The sequence below is a fragment of the Zootoca vivipara genome, chromosome 2, assembly GCF_963506605.1.
Source record: "Zootoca vivipara chromosome 2, rZooViv1.1, whole genome shotgun sequence".
NCBI lineage: Eukaryota > Metazoa > Chordata > Lepidosauria > Squamata > Lacertidae > Zootoca > Zootoca vivipara.
The window spans coordinates 88435218-88451826 of NC_083277.1; the positions used below are offsets into that span (position 1 = coordinate 88435218).

Genomic DNA, 16609 nt, shown 5'->3' on the forward strand with positions numbered 1-16609 from the left:
CATGACCCCATGGACCAAAGCATGCCAGGCACTCCTGTCTTCCACTGCCTCCCACAGTTTGGTCAGACTCATGTTAGTAGCTTCGAGAACACTGTCCAACCATCTCGTCCTCTGTCATCCCCTTCTCCTTGTGCCTTCGGTCTTTCCCAATATTAGGGTCGTTTCCAGGGAGTCTTCTCTTCTCATGAGGTGGCCAAAGTATTGGAGCCTCAGCTTCACGATCTGTCCTTCCAGTGAGCACTCAGGGCCGATTTCCTTCAGAATGGATAGGTTTGATCTTCTTGCAGTCCATGGGACTCTCAAGAGTCTCCTCCAGCACCATAACTCAAAAGCATCAATTCTTTTCTTTATGGTCCAGCTTTCACTTCCATACATCACTACTGGGAAAACCGCAGCTTTAACTATATGGACCTTTGTCGGCAAGGTGATGTCTCTGCTTTTTAAGATGCTGTCTAGGTTTGTCATTGCTTTTCTCCCAAGAAGCAGATGTCTTTTAATTTCATGACTGCTGTCACCATCTGCAGTGATCATGGAACCCAAGAAAGTAAAATCTCTCACTGCCTCCATTTCTTCCCTTTCTATTTGCCAGGAGGTGATGGGACCAGTGGCCATGATCTTAGTTTTTTTTGATGTTGAGCTTCAGACCATATTTTGCGCTCTCCTCTTTCACCCTCATTAAAAGGTTCTTTAATTCCTCCTCACTTTCTGCCATCAAGATTGTGTCATCTGCATATCTGAGGTTGTTGATATTTCTTCCAGCAATCTTAATTCCAGCTTGGGAAACATCCAGTACAGCCTTTTGCATGATGAATTCTGCATATAAGTTAAATAAGCAGGGAGACAATATACAACCTTGTCATACTCCTTTCCCAATTTTGAACCAATCAGTTATTCCATATCCAGTTCTAACTGTAGCTTCTTGTCCCACATAGAGCTACATTGAACAGTATGGCTTGCAGAGCTGTTCTCATTGTAGCTACACCTGACATTCACACTGGGTGGTATCCAACTAACTCATTTAATCAGTGATAGAGTTCCACTTGCACAACAGAGATCTCCCCCCTTTTCTCTCCTCCTGCACTTCCTAGATCAGTTCTGAAAGTTCCTCCAACACCCTGGAGTAGGTTTTTTGGGGTGGGTGGGTGGGGAGTAAGTGGCGGGAGAATTTCATTGTGCAAGCAGAAATCCTTGTGCTGATGGAACAAGTTAGTTGGATACTTCCTATTTATTTATTTTTTGTAGTAAATTTTTTATTTAGCAATAAGCCGTAACAGCAGCAACAAAACAGGAACCTTCAGAGTTGAGCCACAAATTTAGCTCTTCATTTCCTGGTTACCAGTGCAAATAAGGGAACAAAGTAACATAGTTTTCAGATAGCTCCCCTCCCCCCCCAAAAAAATCTTGTAAATTTTTAAAAGTATAGCAATATTCTTCCTGACACTAAACTCAAATATTTTTCAAAAGGATCCTTACAAAGAGGGCTTTGAGTAAAATAATGAGCAATATCCTATATAACTGGGTAATTTCTTATAGTGGTCATCTAAAAAAGCAGAGGGCATGACTTTAAATTTTAATTCTGTAAACAGGTTCCTAAATGGAACTAAGGTAATTCGTTCTAAATAGTTACCTTTTCTGGTGATCTGGCTTGACACCCATGTTGGATACTAGTTTTTTTCCAGGTGTTTGTTTTAGCTGATAAAACAAACGACTAAGGATAAGTATACCTGAGAAAACATCTCATTGCTTGTGTCCTGTTAGCTTCTCTGAGATCCCCTAGAGATGCTCTATTAATGATACCACCTGTGCTGCAGGTTTAGACACCAAGTGTTCAAAAGAAAGACATTCTTAGTACTGTAGTTGTACCCCAGCTATGGAACTACTCATTGCAAGCTTGTCAAAGTTGAACCATAGACATGTTTTGGACCAACCTCTTTTGATTGGCTTTCGTGCCCACAGTTAAATTAGCAAAGGGTGGAAACATGTCAATGGTGTTCTAATATGATGTCATATAATTTGCTGTTTTCCTTTTCTTGCATTACGTACTCTGAACTTCAGGATAGTGTGTGTGGATTATAAAACAAAATACAGTGGGATGAACTTTCTGGCTTGAAGGGCAGCCATGGAAGCCACAGTGGTGTACTTGTTTTGTAAAAAGGTTATTTGTATAACGCTAAGCCTAATTTATGAAGATGGGATGCGGGTGGCGCTGTGGGTTAAACCACAGAGCCTAGGGCTTGCCAATCAGAAGATTGGCGGTTCGAATCCCCGCGACAGGGTGAGCTCCCATTGCTCGATCCCAGCTCCTGCCAACCTAGCAGTTGGAAAGCACGTCAAAAGTGCAAGTAGATAAATAGGTACTGCTACAGCGGGAAGGTAAACGGTGTTTCCGTGTGCTGCTCTGGTTCGTGAGAAGCGGCTTTGTCATGCAGGCCACATCACCTGGATGCTGTACGCTGGCTCCCTTGGCCAATAGCGTGAGATGAGCGCCGCAACCCCAGAGTAGGTCACGACTGGACCTAATGGTCAGGGGTCCCTTTACCTTTACCTTTAATTTATGAAGGGAATGGATGAGCCGTGTGATACTGCCAGCATCGTTGCTATTAGAAATTCCAGACATCATTCAGTTTGTAGAAAATGTCACAGCCAATAGGTTTACATGACATGAAGGACAACCAATTTGAACAGTGTAGGACTTACTGGGAAGTATCCCTCTTTAAGACACTTCAAAGCTAATAATTGGGAATACAAGGATTCCAGGGTTCCATGCTTTGCATGATGGGATGTTTATATGCCCTACCAACCTTAGAGAGCTGAACCCTTTTTTGTTTAAAACAAATCGAGATATTTGCACGAAGCAATAAATCTTTATGCAATCCTAGGTCAACTATTTAAATCAAGAAGGCTGTCACTCTGCACATGCTCAGAACCACATCAGCGTTATTTATCAGTGTGCTATTTTTTCTTCTTATTGGACATGGCAAATGAAGTCCATCATACATTTGTGAAGTTACTGCAGCTAAAACAGGATTCTTTTATATTGTGTTGTTGTATCTCTCTTTCTCTCTCTCTCTCTCTCTCTCTCTCTCTGTGTGTGTGTGTGTGTGTGTGTGTGTGTGTGTGTGTGTGTGTGTGCAAGGACACATGCTCCCCAGCTGCAGGGTGGGATGGGTCATAAATGCTATAATTGTTTTTTCCCCAAGACCTCCCTCCCACTGAATAGTTCTATTTGGCTGATTTTTCCCCGTGGCTGCATTTTTCCAAGCTGAATCTCATTTTGTTATTTCCTGCCCATATTTCTGACCTCTTTAGTTTCCTTTTGTGGCTTGCCTCTTGTCCACAGCACAGCTCTGTGTCTGCAGCTTTTAGTATCATCTCTGTGTACTGAGTTGATTTTTCTTAACTCTCTATGAAAATATGAATAAATATGAATAAAGCTTGACAGCTTCCCTTAGTCTGCCGGACTGGTCCCCCACCCCCACTTTAAAGACTTTGTCAGTTTGTACCTTGGCACTGTTTCCTTATAGTTTAGTTTAAAAACAAAACAAAAAACTAAGACCATAAACAGGAGTAAAAGCTCCTATCAAGTACTGCAGTGCGTGTAACTGAAGCTGCAACTTTCTAAGCAGTAAACCCCATTGAACAGTGGGAATTATTTCTCAATAAACATGCATAGGATGCCAAGGATACTTTTGGTGCTTGAAAGTGCTTACGGTAGTTCACTCTAATCTTTAAGAATGTGGCTTGTCCTATCAAAGGAAAACCGGCCACTTATGTTTTTAGGGTAGGGATGCCCTTGAAGTTTTGGATAGGAGCCATTTTTATTGACTTGCCAAATACTACTACTACTTCTTTTTTTTTTTAAGTCACCCGTTCCACCTTGCATAAAGTTCTATGGCAAATGTTAAAAGCAACAAAAACAAAGGAAACTTCTGGTTTTCTGATCTTTTCAGTTCTGATCTCAGTAATGTCCCAGATAGGTATTAGATAAATCATGAAGCAGGAGTATAGAATTCTATATGATTCTATATGGCATGGGGAAAATGGATCTCTCTCTCTCTCTCTCTCTCTTTCTATATATATATATATATATATATATATATAGAGAGAGAGAGAGAGAGAGAGAGAGAGAGAGAGAGAGAGAGAGAGATCCATTTTCCCCATGCCATATAGAATCATATAGAATTCTGCACCATTTTAGTGACCTCCAGGTTCTAATAATATTTACCAGTATGTATGTATGTATGTATATGTGTGTGTGTGTGTGTGTGTGTGTGTTTGTGTGTGTTATTATTATACACACATATATATTACCGGTAAATATTATTAGAACCTGGAGGTCACTAAAATGGTGCAGATTGATGGCGGTGGCTCAGCCTTCAAGCAAGAAGAAGTACTTCTCCAAATAGTGCCTTGCTAAACTATGGAGTTTGGTACAAGATGTAAAGATGGGCACCCGCCTTAGGGTGGGGTTAGACAAATTCATAAATGATAAGGCTGTCCACTCTGAAAGCCAGTTACTGGGGAACATGAGTGAAGAGAGTGCTGTGGTGCTCTTAAGCTATATACACATAGTATATTTAAAGCACCCCCCCAAAAAAGAAAGAATCCTGGGAACTATAGTTTAAGGTGCTGAGAACTGTAGTTCTGTGAGTGGCGATTGACAGTTCCCAGGATTCTTTGGGGTGAGTCATGTGATTTAAAAGCATAGTGTGTATGATATTCAGCCATATATTGCTTGTGGGCTCCCATAGGCACCTGGTTTACTGCTATGGGAAACATGATGTGGGTCTAGATCAGGCATCCCCAAACTGCAGCCCTCCAGATGTTTTTGCCTACAGCTCCCATGATCCCTAGCTAACAGGACCAGTGGTCGGGGAAGATGGGAATTGTAGTCTAAAACATCTGGAGGGCCGAAGTCTGGGGATGCCTGGTCTAGCTATACCTTTGGTTTGACTTAGCAGGGCCTGTTCTTATATTCTTACTGTTTGTTTCATTAAATTAGGGTAACTATAGTACACCCCCCCTCCGCCCACCTTACAGGACTGAGACTTCTTTTTTACAGCCACCTTTTTACAAAATAAAACACAACTCCCCCCCCCAACATCTCCATTTGAATCCTGTGTTTAAATAGTTAAATCAAGAAATGCCTTGACACAATGCAGTTTCTGTCTCATGTGGTAACTTTTGAAGCCCATCCAATCATTTTTAGAGTTTTAGGAAATGTTTGTTAACTTAAAAGGTTTTTTTTCCTTTTTATAATACATCCTGATCTTGTTTCATCCTCATTAAAACTCTGTTAAGTAGTTTAGACTGTGACACAGAATGGCTCGTCTAAGGCCACCCAGTGAGCATTGTTTTCTCCCACGTCCAACCTCAACATATTATTTTCTACATACTAGACACTGAGTGTAATGCTTTTTTTAAAAAATGGTTCATAGAATTGTAGAGTGCTAAGGGACCACGAGGGTCACCTGGTCCAGCCCCCTGCAATGCAGGAATCTTTTGCCCAACATGGGGCTCGAATCCACAGCCCTGAGATTAAGAGTCTCATGCTATGCTAACTAAGTTCTAACCAGGAATTCTGCTTGGGACTTAAGGGTAAAAGGAGAGTCTTATTTCAGTTCCCTCACCTGCTTTTCTTTTCTCCCACCCCAACCCCACTTCCCCAAACAAGGGGGATGCTCCCCCACCACTGCTAATGCTGTTGAGATTTACTTAAGCCACCACAAACAGGTATGGGAAGGTTTTCACCTAGCAAATGTTCAGTATCAGCAAGCGTTCCTGAAGCATTCCTTAAGTGCTCGAATGGAGAAAAAGGCCTCGAGTGTAAATAAGGAGAAACTAGTCTTTGAACCACGACAAAAGCAGGTGGGGCACGGTGGGAAATATATAGGGAGCTTCTGGGAATACCTTTTTGAGAGGGAGGCAGATTCAGAGGCCTGTTCTTAGGAGTTATTCAAGATTACATGACAAAACTCACTTATTATAAGAACAGAGGTTTTGGCTGTCATTATCTATACCTCATATATAAACTATAGCAATGCTACACATGAAGGTCAAGACAGACAAAACATATAAGGGAGGGTGGAATTGTATGTTAAAAGACACATACAGTCATACCTCGGTTTAAGTACGCCTCGGTTTGAGTATTTTCAGTTTAAGTACTCCGCGGACCTGTCTGGAACGGATTAATCCACTTTCCATTACTTTCAATGGGAAAGTTCGCTTCAGGTTAAGTTCGCTTCAGTTTACGTACTCCACGGACCGTTTGGAACAGATTAATCCACTTTCCATTACTTTCAATGAGAAAGTTTGCTTCAGGTTAAGTACAGACTTCCGGAACCAATTGTGTTTGTAAACCGAGGTACCACTGTATGTTAATTGGAGGCATATGAAGGGGAGAAACTGCTGTGGGGCTTAAACCTTCTTCTGCCTGCTAATTCCCCCCATATGCCCCCTCCCCCGCTCTTTTTAAACTGCGTTTCCCCCCATCCTCCCCATTTTGACTCTGAGATTAGTGGTAATCCCTGCCATGGGGGGAAATTAATAGAATCATAGAGTTGGAAGAGACCACAAGGGCCATCCAGTCCAACCCCCTGCCAAATTACCACTGCAGGCTAAGAAGGACCATGCAGAGGTGCTCACCCACATCCACCGATTTTACTCTATAAATGCTTTCCTACCCTTTCCCAGTTTGTTTCAGTTGTCATTGGAATTGACGAGAAGAAGCACTGTTACTAGCTCTTCAGTCCCTGTTCCTTTAAAAGTACAGTATGGCCAAAGTTAAAGATTAGCTGTGGTGCAAAGCTTGAGAACAATAGCTTTCAGGAGACCACATTTAAGTCACCACTTGAGCACATCACCTTTGCTCACTGAGCTGAAGGGCTGTTTCTCTTTGGTCAAGTGCAGTAATGTTTGTAGCAATGGCCTGTGGAAGTGAAGAGGGTTTTACAAGCTGGGGCTGCAGTGTTTGTGCAAAGCATATGTAAATACGCAACTGTAATACATATAATTCTTCAATATATTTATTGATATGCTTTTTATAGGGTAGAAGCACACAAGTAAAATTCATTACTGGGCATCCATTTGCTCATAGATTCACAGTTAGACTGGATGGCCTTTGAGTCCTTTTTAACCCCTTGCTGTCAAGAAACTATTGTGTTGGTGTACACCAGTTCAGAACTGTAAAGCAAGCTGGATTTGGGTAAATAATAATAATAATAAATTTTTATTTATACCCTGCGCTCCCCAGTCAAAACCAGGCTCAGGGTGGCTAACACCAATAAAATTACAATAAGACATAAAAGAAAAGAAAACAATTAATTAAAATACAATATTAAAATTTAAAATGCAGCCTCATTTTAAGTAGTCCATAAATCCAAACAATGAGGGAGGAAAACACAGGGGTCAGACTGAATCCAACCCAAAGGCCAGGTGGAACAGCTCTGAAGGAGCGTCTCCACCCCCATCGTTCTGCCCTGACACTGGGGTCCAGTACCGAGGGCCTTCTGGCGGTTTCCTCGTTGCGAGAAGCGAAGTTGCAGGGAACCAGGCAGAGGGCCTTCTTGGTGGTGGCACCCGCCCTGTGGAACGCCCTCCCATCAGATGTCAAAGAGAAAAACAGCTACCAGATTTTTAGAAGACATCTGAAGGCAGCCCTGTTTAGGGAGGCTTTTAATGTTTAATAGATTATTGTATTTCATTTTTCTGTTGTAAGCCGCCCAGAGTGGCTGGGGAAACCCAGCCAGATGGGCAGGGTATAAATAATAATAAATTATTATTATTTATAATAATAATAATAATAATAATAATAAATTATAATAATAATAATAATAAATAATAATAAATTATTATTATTATTATTATTATTATTATTATTATTATTATTGTCTTGTAGGCCCTGCAGAAAGATGACAAATCCCACAGGACCCTGGTCTCCTGTGAAAGAGCGTTCCACCAAGTTGGGGCCAATACTGAAAAGGCCCTGGCCCTACTTGAGGCCAATCTAGCCACTTTATGACTTGGGATCTCCAGAACATTGTTGTTTGTGGACCTTAAGGTCCTCCGCGGGGCATACCAGGAGAGTATTTCCAAATTTTCACAGGAAAATAAGACAAGAAAATTTAGCAGGTTTTTTTTTTTAAATAAGCTATTTAAACTTGAATGAACAGTGTGTGCTTGACAATGAACCTTGTAATATTATTCATTTTTCTCTTTTCTGCTCAGTACTGTCTATTTCTGCTGCAGCAGCATTGTTTATACTTCCTATTGTAGGACATCCGCATAACAAACCTCCACAGATCAAACCCACGCAAGCCAGATCACAGAGGGGCTACAGTTGGGGGAATGTTGCATTGCAGAATGGTGCCGATGGGGCAAATAGCTCCAGATGGTGCCAGCAATCCAAGCTGCATATTACAAGCACTTTTTCATCTCCCACTCTTGGTCGCCAAGTAGGCTAATCTGGTGTGTGTGTGTGTGTGTGTGTGTGTGTGTGTGAGAGAGAGAGAGAGAGAGAGAGAGAGAGAGAGAGAGAGAGAGAGAGAAAGAGAGAGAATTTGAAGACAATGGTCTTTTTCCACTGGTGTTCCCCAGCCACTGAGATTTGGAGACACACTGCCTTTAAACCTGGAAATAGCACACAGGCACTGTGACTAGTAGCCCAGCAATGAATCCGAATGTCAGTCATGCTCTTTGCATTTGAGAGAGAAGCTCTAGGTGTGGAGGTGACAGAGAGCCAGGCAGAGAGAGGTCTGTGTGTAGTGTGTGGGTATTTCGGAAGAGAGAGTGTGGGGTGGTTTTTGTGTATGTATGGTCTGCATGAGAAATAGATGTACAGTGGTAACAGACCCAGGTGGCGCTGTGGTTAAACCACTGAGCCTAGGGCTTGCTGATCAGAAGGTCGGCGGTTCGAATCCCTGTGACGGGGTGAGCTCCCGTTGCTTGGTCCCAGCTCCTGCCAACCTAGCAGTTCGAAAGCATGTCAAAATGCAAGTAGATAAATAGGAACCGCTACAGCGGGAAGGTAAACGGCGTTTCCATGTGCTGCTCTGGTTTGCCAGAAGCGGCTTTGTTATGCTGGCCACATGACCTGGAAGCTATACGCCGGCTCCCTCGGCCAATAATGCGAGATGAGCGCCGCAACTCCAGAGTCGGTCACGACTGGACCTAATGGTCAGGGGTCCCTTTACCTTTACCTTTTACCTCGGTTTAAGTACACAATTGGTTCCGGAAGTCTGTACTTAACCTGGAGCATACTTAACCTGAAGCGAATTTTGCCATTGAAAGTAATGGAAAGTGGATTAATCCGTTCCAGACGGGTCTGCGGAGTACTTAAACTGAAAGTACTCAAACCAAAGCGTACTTAAACCGAGGTATGACTGTATATATGAAGTGCATATATGAATGAGAAAGAGATGCATGTTTGTGCATGTGCTATGTGAGGGAGAGAGTATGATGTGACCAACTGGCATATTTCCTCCCCTGCTCTCTGTTGGATTGTAACAACATAGTTGCATATGTGTGAAATCAGTGTTATGTGATCTCCAGGCAGGAACGGTGGTGGACTCCCCTTCACTGGAAGTTTATAAGCAGAAGTTGGCCTGGGACTTGCCTGTCCATTTCCAACAGCAAGGGTTGACAGGCTGGGCTCCCTCACCTGCTTGCTTGCTTACTCCAAGGCCACCACAGCTCCTGCAAACCAGCACACCCTGGCCAGCCCCAGAGGCACCATTTGCCTGGGGAGCTTGTAACCAGGGCTGCTGCAATAAACAGCTGTGCAAGCCTTTGGGAGGCAGAGACACGAAAGGGCATCAGAGGAGGGAGGGAAGGAAAGAGGGACAGACGGCAGTGTTGCCCGTGGCACCCCTGACCATCATTCAAGGCACCCCAAGGTGCCACGGCACACTGGTTGAAAACCACTGATTTGACTTACAAAATGTTGATTAAGAACCCCCAGAACCATGCATATTTTACCTCACTATGTGGTGACTTTGCCTTCTGAGTGATGTGTTCATAGTCAAGTTCCTATTTAGTCATTTTTGTTGTGTCATAAGTTGCTCTCTGTTTTGCCTTTGTCCTCCTGAAGTTCAGGAAGTTGAACATACCGGTACTTCATGCCATGGTGTGAGTGTAACATCAGTACCCAAACATAGCCCTTCTCAATGCATTCACTCTTTAGAAATAAGATGCGTTGTATTTGAGAGGATATACTCCCGAGTATGTACTCCCCGGGACGCAGGTGGCGCTGTGGGTTAAACCACAGAGTCTAGGGCTTGCTGAGCAGAAGGTCGGCGGTTCGAATCCCTGTGACGGGGTGAGCTCCCATTGCTCGGTCCCAGCTCCTGCCAACCTAGCAGTTCGAAAGCACGTCAAAGTGCAAGTAGATAAATAGGTACCACTACAGCGGGAAGTTAAACGGCGTTTCCGTGTGCTGCTCTGGTTCGCCAGAAGCGGCTTTGTCATGCTGGCCACATGACCTGGAAGCTATACTCTGGCTCCCTCGGCCAATAACATGAGATGAGCGCCGCAAGCCCAGAGTCGGTCACGACGGGACCTAATGGTCAGGGGTCCCTTTACCTTTACCTATGTACTCCTAGTTATTAACACCATGCTCAAAATTGAAACCCATGTTAAGATGCAAACTAGAGAAATAATGATAGGAACGAGGCAATTTGGTGCTTGGAGATTTTGCGGAATGCTAAAATAGAGCTTATATTGGAAATCTTCCCAAAGGTACATAAAAATAATTTCTATATTGAATTATGCATGTTTAATACTACTGATTTTAACAGCTGCACTTTTGGTATTGATCCAGGACTAAATATAGCCAGTTCTAGCCATCATGTGAATTGTGCTTTAGAAAAACATTTCATAAGGATAGATTGGGGGGGGGGGGAGAGTGAGGTCCTTAACTAGACAGAATACTCCCATAAACCATATTGTATATCCCTTTACTTGCTTCCCATATAATGTAACTTCTAAGGCCAGAGGATCAAGGTACCATAGGGCAGATGGCTAAATAAATTGGGTGGGTTTTTGTTTTGTTTTTACTATCTCTTAACATTTGAAATTCTGGTTTAAAATAAACTGGTTTAAAAGGAAACCTTAATTTAATAGAAGGGTATAAAGGCCTATATACACAATATCTTAAACTAAAACATGAACATCTATCAAACAGCTGCTGTCACATAGAAAAAAAGAGAAACATGGGGAGGGGTGTCGTGGGGGGTGGTGATGACCTTCTGAGGTTAGTGGTACAGTGCTTTAAATATTTATTCAGAATTAGTCCCACTTAGTGCAGTCAAGTAGGTGGGTATGGGATTGCAACTAGGCTGAGCAATGGATTCTTGGCCACACATAACATGCTCTTTGCCAGGGTATGTACTCCCCCCGCCCTCCCAAGCTTTCTGTGGTTGTAGGTGCTGTCTAGCTGGCTGGTTTCCCTCTGGACCTGGCAGAGGGGTATTTAATCTACTTCCAATAGCCGCTCAGCCAGCCTTTGGCTGACTTCAGGATGAGCTGCTTTCAGCATTGTATTCTTTATTTATTTGTTGTATTTACAACCTGCTCTTCCTCCCAAAAGAGCCTAGGGCAGCATAATACTTAGTTTATACAGTAACAGCACAGTTCTATATATGTGCACTCAGTAGTAAGTCCCACTTGTTTAGGGCTTACTCCCATGTGAAGACTTAGTCATGAATTGTCTCCATTGCTGTGGGCTTCCTCCCAGGCACTTCAGCAGAAGCATGAGTATACCATGCCAGGATACTCTACTGAGCCCATGTAGATGGATCTTGCACTATTTTATGCCTTCCAATTACCTGAGCTCTGCAGTGCATTCAGTTGCAAATTATAAATTCTTATGAGTTAATATTATGAGCTGCTCCAATAGTCTTCAGACTGACAGAAGCAGAGAAAAATACTTGTAATAAATAAGTATGACTCTACCAACTGAACACCAGAGATACTAGCATTCCATTTTATAGAGGTACCATATTTTTTCCCTAGTAACCATCAGCTCGTGCCTCTGAAAAATCCTAGACTTAGCTGCATTCGGTGTATGGTTACTCAGAAGTAAATTCCATTTTGGTAAATAGGACGTACTTACAAATAAGAGTGCATAGGATCAGTGACGTTGGGCAGAAGATTTGCCAAGATGGGATATTTTTTCTAGTGCTTTATTGTTCCATGGAAAATTTTCTGTTTCATAAGTTCGTTAGTAACAAATGATTGAATGCCCTTTGCAAATACAAAATTAGGCAAGCTTGGCAGTTTCGAACGTGCAATTAATGTTTTTCAGCCAGTTCTCCCAAGCATTGCCTTTAATTATTTACAAGTACTACAAAAACAGTTTTACATGGTATAATATTCAAATAATATTAAACTTGCTTTAATTTCCCCTGTCAAATATTCCAGGTGTACTGGGACAAAATGTTAACATGGGGTACTTTTAAAGCTTTGTTTACAAATCACCAGTAAAAGAAACATACTAAATTACATCACACTTTCTAGCGCATCTGGAGATTTTCCAATGCAATTCACATTAGCCTAATTTGTATAGGATCACCCCCCCCCCCGCAAAAACCCATCAGATTGCTGCATAGGATTGCAGGCCCTTCAGCCTTCAAAGTTGTGATGTTGCTTAATGATATCCTTGCATATATACAGAAGGAGCCACGCAGAAATTTGTCTCTTATCCCTAAGCAGTTATCATTCTGCAGTTCATGTGAGCTGCATTATGCTCCTAGCTTGTATAACCATCATATTCAGATGCAAACCAAAATGTTTTTATGTGTTAAAAGAATCCACCAATAATGCAAATTTCTGCAGGAAATACATGAGTTCCAAAATGGGAAACTTGATTTAAAGCTGTTATCTAAATTAGCCCTCGTGTGTGATTTTAAATCTGGAATTTAAAAACAATCCGCAGGGAAAGATCAAAGAAATGAAATACGGCTTTTAATATTTTCAGGAGGTGCCCTCTGAAATTTATTCAGCTGATATAGTAAGTTTTGGTATAGCTGGGCAGTGTGTTAACCTTGTTCAAAAATGGGAGGCTGGTGGCATATCTAGGAGTTCTGTTTTTAGTACAGCTGTTGATTCCCACTTCAATATGGTACAATATGTCCTTTCTTCTGGCAGATCAAGCAGAGCAGATAACAGCAAAGGTTGCTAGGTTCTTAGCTGGGGCAATCAGAATAAGGTCCATTATCTGACTGTTAGCTCAGGACCCCAAACTGTGCTTTTAAATTTAATTTTCACTTTTTTCTGTGTATATTGTTATGTTCCCTTGTTGCTATGGCCATTGGCTGAGGCGAATAAAGTTTCTATTCTATGGTACAAAAAGAAGTAACATCCATTAGCACACCTCTGCCTTATGGGTCAGTAGCTGCAAAATCAGAGTGAAGGGTGAAGTGTAACATGGAGTTTAAAGTATTATTTTTCTCTACCAAATCAATGGACAGATGTAAGTAAGGCAGTGACTAGAAACTACCATACTTTTGACATGGTTTGTTCATGATTCCTATCATTGCTAAATAAAAAAATTCCTTCAGTAGCACCTTAAAGACCAACTAAGTTTATATTTTGGTATGAGCTTTCGTGTGCATGCACACTTCTTCAGATACACTAGAAACAGAAGTGTCAGACCCTATATATATATACAGAGGGTGGTGGGGGTGGGTGGAAATGGGAGATGGGCTGATGGGAGTGGTAAACCTGTAGATGGGTGTTAATGGCTGCTGATGGCTGCAATTAGTCCTGGGCTGAGGTGCTAAAGAAAGCTAGGGTCTGACACTTCTGTTTCTAGTGTATCTGAAGAAGTGTGCATGCACATGAAAGCTCATACCAAAATATAAACTTAGTTGGTCTTTAAGGTGCTACTGAAGGAATTTTTTTATTTTGCTTCGACTCAGACCAACACGGCTACCTACCTGTAACTAGTCCTATCATTGCTGTACCTCTTCAAATTACTTACCAGGGGCAGTTTCCAGAGGGGCAATCTGTTACAGCAAAAACAACAGTCTTAAGATGGAGCAAATTTATTGTGCCATACACTTTTTGCCAACTGCAGTCCACTTCACTAGAGGTATAACGTATCATCCTACATTCTAGAGGGTCTGTCTGAGGTCAGTAGATTTGTGTCATCTTACAGGGTTTGCCGATCGGAAGGTTGGTGGTTTGAATCCCCGCGACGGGGTGAGTTCCCGTTGTTCGGTCCCAGCTCCTGCCAACCTAGCAGTTCGAAAGCACACAGTTCAAGTAGATACAGTGGTACCTCGGTTTATGAACACAATTGGTTCCGGAAGTCTGTTCATAAACTGAAGTGTTCATAAACTGAAGCAAACTTTCCCATTGAAAGTAATGGAAAGTGGATTAATCTGTTCCAGACGGGTCTGCGGAGTACTCACCCTGAAGCGTACTTAACCCGAAGCATGGGTGTATTTGGTTCCGTAAGTCTGTTCATAAACTGAAGCGTTCATAAACTGAAGCGAACTTTCTCATTGAAAGTAATGGAAAGTGAATTAATCCGTTCCAGATGGGTCCGTGGCGTTCGTAAACTGAAAATTCATAAACCGAGGTGTTCGTAAACCGAGGTTCCACTGTAAATAGGTACCACTCCAGCGGGAAGGTAAACGGCGTTTCCGTGTGCTGCTCTGGTTCGCCAGAAGCAGCTTAGTCATGCTGGCCACATGGCCCAGAAAAACTGTCTGCGGACAAACAGCTCCCTCGGCCAATAAAGCGAGATGAGTGCTGCAACCTCAGAGTCGCCTGTGATTGGACTTAACTGTCAGGGGTCCTTAACCTTTTTTATTAGATGCCATGAGTGATTAGGGAATTGGGTGCTTATAGTGTGGCTGCAACTCACGATGTCTAGCCATCTTGGATGCAACACACATTTGCTTGAGGGGCCAAGATCTTCATGAAGCCAATGCCCGTACCCAGTGTGAATTGGACTTACCTGGACCCTGCACCCCTCCCCCACCTCCAGGCACCAGTAAGTAGTTCAGTGTGAGCAGGACAAGGGTGTGCTTTGCATTCTTGATTTGCATACTTTAGCCTGTTTTGTGCTAGAAAGGAAAGCTTGCAGTAGGTGTAGACATCTTTGGGCCATGACGTCATCCAAGACATTCTGAAGCCTAGAAGCCTGGGGCTTGAATCCCATTTTTCTTGCAACCCCCACTTCCCAAATTATGGGGAGTTTCAATTTATGTGCAACTATGTTGCAGGGACAAGAAGTATGGGGAAATGTAAAAAAACGAGACTACTCACTTTTTTTTAAGTTGCATTAGGCAATGTTAGTTACTTAAACCAACAACATGAAGAAACTTCCTCTTAATTATGTGTTGTGCCTGCCCTTTTTGTTTCAAAGGAACCAAAGGTTCGGCCACTCTCCCAGACTCTCTCCAGCTTCACTACTACAGTTTTTTGGCAGCTGTATCGTATCTATTGATCTCCCAGGAATCCCTTTTGACATTTGAGGGGTAATCACATTAAAATTTTCTCACCAAGATCTAAAAATAGCTCTTTTAGTTTCTGAACTCTTGCTGACTCCTGTGGATTTTCTGCTGCGGCTTTTTTCTTTTCTTTTTTGGTTGCAAACTTCACCATTGCATTTATGGAAGCTAAACTGAATCCAAAAATCACTGAACATGACAGGGCTTCCACTTTGCCTTTCCCACCTGTCAGGGCTGTTGACCCACTTGGGATTTGTGTCCGTGATCAGTTGCCTTCCGATAATAAACCGTGAATGGGCTTCGTCCTGTGATTTTGTTTATACACCCAGGGATCAAATCAAATGCTAAAGTAAATTGAAAGAAAATCACGAACCCCTGTGAAAATCTGGAAACAATCTTTGCTTGTTTCTCAGAAATAGTAATCATGTAAAGGAGAGTTGTTAACCCCCGGCAGTTTGGGGTAGCTATGGAATTCCCATATGGAATAGAGTTTCACAGAGTCTCGCAAAAGGCAGCACTTCTAGACAGTGCAATCCTGTGCATGTTTACTCAGAAGTAAGTCCACAACTCACTAATAAAGTAGGTTTAGGATGGTAACCTGAAGTTCATGTAGACTGGGATGTTAGCCATAGAGGTTAAATAGATTAGAGTTGTCATATTATTTGGAATCCTCTCCGTATTGGAGCCACAATTGTGTATGAATTGGGGAGGGAGAGGGGAAATTCCGACTTCTTCTTACAGCAGCGTCATAAACTGAAAGTAGGCTGTTGTGTTCTTAACGATTCTTCCTCTGGTCCCCTTCTTCTCCAGCTCACACAGCAGTGAATCCCATTGCTTATCAGTTGCCGCACTCAAAATTCATCCGGGACAGACATCTAGTTTGTCTCATCTAGTCACCACAATTTGAAACAAGTGGTGCCTTCCCTATTGTCTTTTTGTGCCATACACATGTCTGTTCAGTTGAAGCTGAAGCCTTAAAGAAACAAGCTTGTATGTAGATAGACACTGTTTTACCTTATAGCAGGAGTGGGGCTCCTCCAGCCCACCGTGCAATTTTGACCCATGAGGCCATTTCCCCCAAACCATGGCCACCTACCCATCAGCTTATGTCACTGGTGACGTCATCTGATGGATGAGAGGACAGGTTTGAA

The 16609-nt window shown here is 42.5% G+C and overlaps 1 protein-coding gene across 1 annotated transcript in view; it reads left to right on the plus strand.

Annotated features, from left to right (window-relative positions):
* GAS7 (growth arrest specific 7) overlaps positions 1–16609 on the plus strand; it is a 142687-nt gene that overhangs the window by 28947 nt on the left and 97131 nt on the right. The gene's annotated exons all lie outside the window — the stretch shown is intronic.